The sequence below is a fragment of the Triticum dicoccoides genome, chromosome 3B (assembly GCF_002162155.2).
Source record: "Triticum dicoccoides isolate Atlit2015 ecotype Zavitan chromosome 3B, WEW_v2.0, whole genome shotgun sequence".
NCBI classification, from domain to species: domain Eukaryota; kingdom Viridiplantae; phylum Streptophyta; class Magnoliopsida; order Poales; family Poaceae; genus Triticum; species Triticum dicoccoides.
The window spans coordinates 828593044-828600183 of record NC_041385.1 but is presented as its reverse complement, the minus strand read 5'-3'; the positions used below and the strand labels follow the sequence as shown (position 1 = coordinate 828600183).

At 50.3% G+C, this 7140-nt stretch overlaps 1 pseudogene; it reads left to right on the top strand.

The window, feature by feature from the left end:
- The first annotated feature begins 4644 nt into the window (after positions 1-4644).
- On the top strand, positions 4645-6805 carry LOC119280186 (annotated as a pseudogene).
- Positions 6806-7140: the final 335 nt, after the last annotated feature.

The window sequence follows — 7140 nt, the reverse complement described above, 5'->3', positions numbered from 1 at the left end:
TAACGAGAGGGAACCCATACAATGGGTATCTGGGCCTGGAGTGACCCCTTTAAAGGAAGTGTTGCCATGGCGGATTATTGCTGGGTCTAACCCCATTTTGCAGATTGTGTCCTGATATAGTAGGTTTAGGTCACTTCCGCCGGCCATTAGGACTTGTGTAAAGTGGAGTCCGTCAATTATCGGATCTAAGACCAAGGCAGTCTGGCCTGCGTTCCGGATACCTCTAGAGTAGTCCTGATGGTCAAAGGTGATTGGTTGTAACAACCAGTGGCTAGATTCCTCTGGGACAGGCCGTATGGCGCGTATCTCCGTAGGCGCCAATCTGTTTTTCTCTTTTGTCACATGAAGTGAATTTACTGTTTTGACTTCTTGTGGGAACTTCTTTTGTTCTCCAGTGTTCTGCTTATGGGATTCACCGTCATCCTCGCTTGGTATGTCGAGCTCCTTGTGTTCGGCGTTGAGTTTGCCGGATTGCTTGAAGACCCAACAATCTCTGTGTGTATGGTTTGCCGGCCTCCCGGGGGTACTGTGGATTTGGCATATTTTGTCTAAGATTTTGTTGAGGTTAGATAGCTCGTCACTGTCATCTTTGGGGGGCGGCTTTTTCTGATTTTGCCGAGAGCTTTTGAATCTGGCGTTGACTGCCGTGCTCTTCGGGCTGTTATCCTTGATCCGGCGCTGTTCCTTGCTACAGCGCGGCTTCCCGTTTCCATCTCTGAGTTCGGATGTACTTGGGTCGCTGGTGCTGCTTCTTGCCAACCATTGTTCTTGGCTTTTCTTGGCCGAGGTGTCTGGCGAGCCATACGTATCGGAAGCTATGTTTGAAAGCTGCTAGGGCTTCGGCGTCCGGACAGTCGACTATCTGATTCTTTTTAGTAAGAAATCTGTTCCAGAGTTTCCGGGCTGACTCTCCGGGTTGTTGAGTTATATGACTTAGATCGTCTGCATCCGAAGGTCGGACATAGGTCCCTTGAAAATTTGTACGAAAAGCATCCTCGAGCTCTTCCCAACTTCCTATGGTGTTTTCGAGAAGGCTTTTAAGCCAATGCCGGGCTGGCCCTTTGAGCTTGAGGGGTAAGTATTTTATGGCGTGGAGGTCATCTCCTCTAGCCATGTGTATGTGGAGGATATAATCCTCAATCCAGACTCCAGGGTCTGTTGTTCTGTTGTATGCCTCTATGTTTACGGTCTTGAATCCCGCTGGAAATTCATGGTCCAACACCTCATCGGTGAAACATAGGGGATGTGTGGCGCCCCTGTATTTGGGTGTGCCGCGATGTTCGGATATTTGTTGCGTTGCATTGCTTACTAGAGCTTGCTTTCTTGGTCCGTAGATAGATCTGGTTGGGCCGTATTTTTGATGCGAATCCTTGTGCGGATCACGTGCTGGATTGAGTGCGGCGCCCTTTCTCGCTCGATGTCGGTCGTGGGGTGGTCTATCCGACCTAGTGGCTTCCTTGTTTTTTGACTGTGGGTGCTCTAAGGCCTCCTCATCAAATTCCGGTAGTAATTTTCGCTTCGGATAGCTCTTTGTGTGGTGACTGTCACCGTACTTGTGTGCGGTGTTGAGTATTTTGCCCCATCTAATTCTGAGTGCATCTTCCGCTGTTTTGAGCTTCCGCTTCTGCTTTTTCAGGCTATGCGCAGTGGCGACGAGCCTTTGGTGGAGGTTCTTCTGCTCCAGCAACTTGTCCGACGTGAGGTCGTCCGGACTATTGTATTCGCTGGGGACAGGTTGTTCGGTTTGTTCATCCAAGTTGCCCTGTTCGGACGGTTTCTCGACGGCATGTTCGTCGTCCAGCGGTTCGCCCTGCTCTATGGCTGGGTCTATCGAGGTGGGGTTTGGCGCGGTGCTTACGCCACCGCTTTGATTGCTTTTCGAGGGAACGATCCCTTGTTGCGCCCTTTTGATCCTCGTTGTCGTTTCTTTTAGGTGTGTCCACCATGCATACATCGTGTGATGAGGTGGTTGTCCAGTGCCCTATAGGTGTTGGTTCTTGTTCGTCTCCTTCATCGGCGTCCATACCGTCGATGTCTTCGGAGTCGAAGTCGAGCATGTCAGTTAAATCGTCGACAGTGGCTACGAAGTGGGTGGTGGGTGGGTTTCAAATTTCTTCGTCGTCCGCATCCCAACCCTGCTTACCATAGTCCGGCCAGGGCTCTCCTGACAAAGAGAGGGACTTTACTGAATTCAGGATGTCGCCAAAGGGCGAGTGCAGAAAGACGTCCGCGGCGGTGAACTCCATGATCGGAGCCCAATTGGGTTCGATCGGAAGGGGTGCGGGAGATTTGGAGTCCGGAAAGGAGTCCGGCACCTTGGAGTCATAGGCCTCACCAAGGACTAGGCTGGTATTCGGCTCGATCTCCATAGAGATTGCAGCTCCCGGGGCGGCGTCCAACCGTCCGTCCCCGACTGGCGCGGTCGGCTCTGAGCTAAGGGTCGGAGCGGACACCTGAGCGGCGCTCTGGGTGCTGTCCGGCGGCAGAGCTAGATCATGCCCATCGTGAGAGTGCGGCGCGCTCGGCCGTGGCTCGAATCCGTCGAAGATCAAGTCCCCATGGATGTCAGCCGTGTAGTTCAAACTTCCAAATCTGGCCTGATGGCCAGGGGCGTAGCTTTTGATCTGCTCCAGATGGCCAAGCGAATTGGCCCGCAGTGTGAAGCCGCCGAACACGAAGATCTGTCCGGGGAGAAAAGTCTCACCCTGGACCGCTTCGTGGTTGATGATCGAAGAAGCCATCGGGCCTAAAGGTGACGACACAGAGGAACTCTCAATGAAAGCACCAATGTCGGTGTCAAAACCGGCGGATCTCGGGTAGGGGGTCCCGAACTGTGCGTCTAGGCGGATGGTAACAAGAGACAAGGGACACGATGTTTTTACCCAGGTTCGGGCCCTCTCGATGGCGGTAAAACCCTACTCCTACTTGATTAATATTGATGATATGGGTAGTACAAGAGTTGATCTACCACGAGATCAGAGAGGCTAAACCCTAGAGGCTAGCCTATGGTATGATTGTTATTCGTCCTATGGACTAAAACTCTCCGGTTTATATAGACACCGGAGAGGGCTAGGGTTACACAGAGTTGGTTACAATGGGAGGATATCTACATATCGTATCGCCAAGCTTGCCTTTCACGCCAAGGAAAGTCCCATCCGGACATGGGACGAAGTCTTCAATCTTGTATCTTCATAGTCTGGGAGTCTGGCCAAAGGTCATAGTCCGGCCATGCGGACACCCCCTAATCCAGGACTCCCTCAGTGGTCATTGACAAGTTTACAAAATATGGCCATTTTATTCCTGTCAAACACCCATACACTGCCCAGAAAATTGTTGATCTCTTCCTGGACAATATCTACAAGCTTCATGGCATGCCTCTCTATATAGTGTCTGACAGGGATCCAATGTTCACAAGGAAATTTTGGCAATCTCTGGTAAAGAGGACATGAGCTGTACTTAATATAGCACGACATATCATCCTGAAACTGATGGATAGACTGAACGTGTTAATCACCAGGTTGAATGTTTTTTGAGGTGTTTCATCAGTGCTCATCCGAAGAAATGGGCTAGGTGGATCTCACTTTGCGAGTTTTGGTACAATGCAAATTGGCACTCGGTACTTAACAAATCTACATTTGAAGTCCTTTATGGCCATGGTCGTCGGTAGTTTGGAATTTCTGCTTCTGATTCCATTGATGCCGTTGATTTACAACAATGGTTGGATGCTCGGGCAGTCGTTCAGCAGTTGGTGCGCCAACATCTGTTGTGTGTTCAGCAAAGAATGAAGCACCAGGCTGACAAGAAACGCACCGAAAGAACATTTGCTGTTGGTGATCGGGTACTTCTCAAACTTCAACCATATGTGCAGTCCTCGGTGGTGCACAAAGCTAATCACAAACTCGCCTTCAAGTACTTTGGTCCATTTCTTATCCTGGAGAAGATTGGAGAGGTGGCTTACCGCTTGCAGTTACCAGCGGCCAGCCGTATACATCCAGTTTTCCATGTTTCACAACTGAAACATTGTGTGCAGCCACACCATGAGGTACTCAACTCGCTCCCCTCTATCGATGCTCATCTCCAGTTTCCTGTCAAGGTGCTGCAGGAGCGTATCCGCCATTCAGAAAATAGGTCGGTGGCGCAACTTCTGGTCCAGTCGAGTGGGGGAGACGCGTCTTCAGCTACCTGGGAAGACAGGGATTCCCTTTGTCAGCTGTTTCCGCGAGCTCCGGCTTGGGGTCAAGATGACTCTCAAGAAGGGGGGAATGACAGCGAGCCCAGCGCCAGAACAGAGCAACCAGGAGAGCGCGAAGACGATGATTCGACTCATGGGCCGACTGCACAGACCACTCGCGCTCGACAACTTCCCTAGTGGCTTGCAGGCCCGAACTGGGCCTGTTAAGGGTGTACGTTGGCATATAACCGTTGGCGTGTGGTGCGTGTGGATCTGGGAAGGATTTGGTGGCTGCGGCCAGGACCACATGCGTGTGTGAGCTTGTACTTCCATCCATGGTGAATTGATCCCCAAACAGAGAAATACTTTCCACATCTCATATGGACTCTTGCGTTGTTTACTCCTTGTCGTTCTCTCATATATAAACGTATCTTGAATCTTCAGCTCATAGGACCACGATCGAGGTAGCTCCAATGGAGGAAACCCAACACAGCCAACTCGTGTGCTACACTTTGCTCTGCATCCTTGTCATGGCCATACTCGTTAAGCTCAAGCACAGGCAAGCCGCCTCTGCTAGCCGCCTGAACCTACCTCCCGTCCCATGGGTGCTTCCGGTGATTGGCCACATGCACCTCCTACTCGGCGCCATTCTGCACCATGCCATGCACAAGCTCGCTCGTCAGCACGGACCTGTCATGCTTCTCCGTCTCGGACATGTCCCAACGCTCGTGCTCTCCTCCGCCGAGGCAGCCAGGGAGGTCATGAAGGTCCACGACGCCGCCTTCACCGACCGCCCCGTGTACGCCACCACAGACATCTTCACCTACGATGGTGAGGACATCTCCTTTGCGCGCCACATCAGCAGGTACTGGAAGGCCCGCCGAAAGCTCTGCACCGTCGAGCTGCTGAGCCCGAGGAGGGTCCGATCATTCTGCCGTGTCCAGGAGGAGGAGGCGGTGAGGCTCGTGCGGCCCGTTGCTGACGCCGGCCGCGTCGTCAATGTCGGTGACATGCTATAGGTGATTATGAACGACGTGGTCATGAGGGCGTCCGTCGACGATAGGTGCACGCAGCAGGGCGCGTACCTGCGGGAGTTGGACAGGGTGCTGGACCTCATGTCTGGGTTTAACCTCATCAACCTGTTCCCAATGTCGTGCCTCTCCCGGGCTATCGGTGGCCAGGCTCTCGGAGCAACGTGGGAGGTGCACCGGAGAATCCACTCCATCATGGACGCCATGATCAACGATCACAGAACAACTATGGAGGACGAGGAGGACAATGGTGCCGGCCGTGAGCAGAGGGGCGACATACTCACTACTATGCTCTGTTTCCAGAGGGACAACGAGATTGGCGGCGTCGCCCTCACCAATGAAAACATGAGCGACATCCTCTTTGTGAGTCACTAGTCACCACTAGCTACCCAAGACCATGGTTTAAAATTTGACCCCCCCTTATCTGGCGACCATCGACTGGGAGGGGTGGCATTTGCAAACATTTTGATGGAGTTCTAGTTGGCCGGGGTGGAAGTTTCTTCATAAGAGCATGGCATTTTCTAGAGTGAAGGCTCAAAATGGCTATCCTCCCAGAAAATGCCATGTTTTTCTAAAGACACTGTCGCCTCCAACACAACTAAAACTGCCAGGAAAAACGTTTGAAAAGCCATGCTCTCCCATCTAACAGTCACCATTTAGCTTTTCTGTTAAAATTTCAGTAGCAAATTTTTTTGGCAACAGTTGATATAACCAAAAGGTTGGTACCATATTACTTTGGGATCTTGTAGGAATTTCAGATTTTTTTGGATTTTGATGAAAATCTTAAATCAAATGAATTTTGCCTATTGTAACATTTGGCTTAAAATTAGTTAATATGGCACAAAATTTCATTGTTAGAAATGTTCCATTACCCACCATAATTACCAGAAATTTGGAAATTTTACTGAAATTTAAAACCCTGCTAGCTACCACCCTTTGCTTGCTACATGATATTTCAATCTCACATATTTACGTGTGTGTCACCAGGACCTTTTCCCTGCGGGATCGGAGACGATAGCCACAACAACAATTTGGGCAATGTCCGAGCTGATGAGGAGCGCACACATAATGGCTGCCACACAGTCCGAAGTTCGAGGAGTCCTCCACGGTAAGACTGAGGTGACTGAGGCCGACATCGATAGCCTGCTGCACTACCTGCAGATGGTCATCAAGGAGACCTTCAGGTTGCATCCACCGGTGCCGTTTCTCATCCCGAGGCTTTGCACTGACGCAAACAAAGGTCATGGGCTATGATATTCCACAAGGCACCACGGTATTCGTGAATGTGTCGGCAATCGATAGGGACGAGAATAGCTGGACTAACGCGAGTGAGTTCATGCCCAAGAGGTTTGACGGTGAAAAGGTTGATTATGGTGGTACAGACTTCAGATTCCTCCCTGGCAGCACTGGACGGAGAATGTGCCCTGGTATGATGTTTGGAGTGTCAAACATCAAGATGGCTCTTGTGAGCCTTCTCTATCACTTTGACTAGAAGCTTCTCGATGGTGGGAACCCGAAGAACCTTGATATGAGTGAAGCATATGGGATCACAGCCCGTCGTAGGACCGAGCTTGTGTTGGAAGCTACTATTTTTGTGGCTTAGTTTGGTTTGTCTACATGACTGCTACCTCTTGAGCTTGCACTGTTTTTTTCCTTGAAGAGGAAAGGGTGATGCAGCAAAGTAGCATAAGTATTTCCCTCAGTTTTGAGAACCAAGATATCAATCCAGTGGGAGATGACGCACAACTCACATAGTACCTGCACAAACAATCAAGAACCTTGCAACCAACGCAATAAAGGGGTTGTCAATCCCTTCACGGTCACTTGCAAAAGTGAGATCTAATAGAGATAGTAAAATAAATATTTTTGGTATTTTTGTTGTATAGATTGGAAAGTAAAGATTGCAAAATAGTAAACAAGATGCGATATAATGGAAAA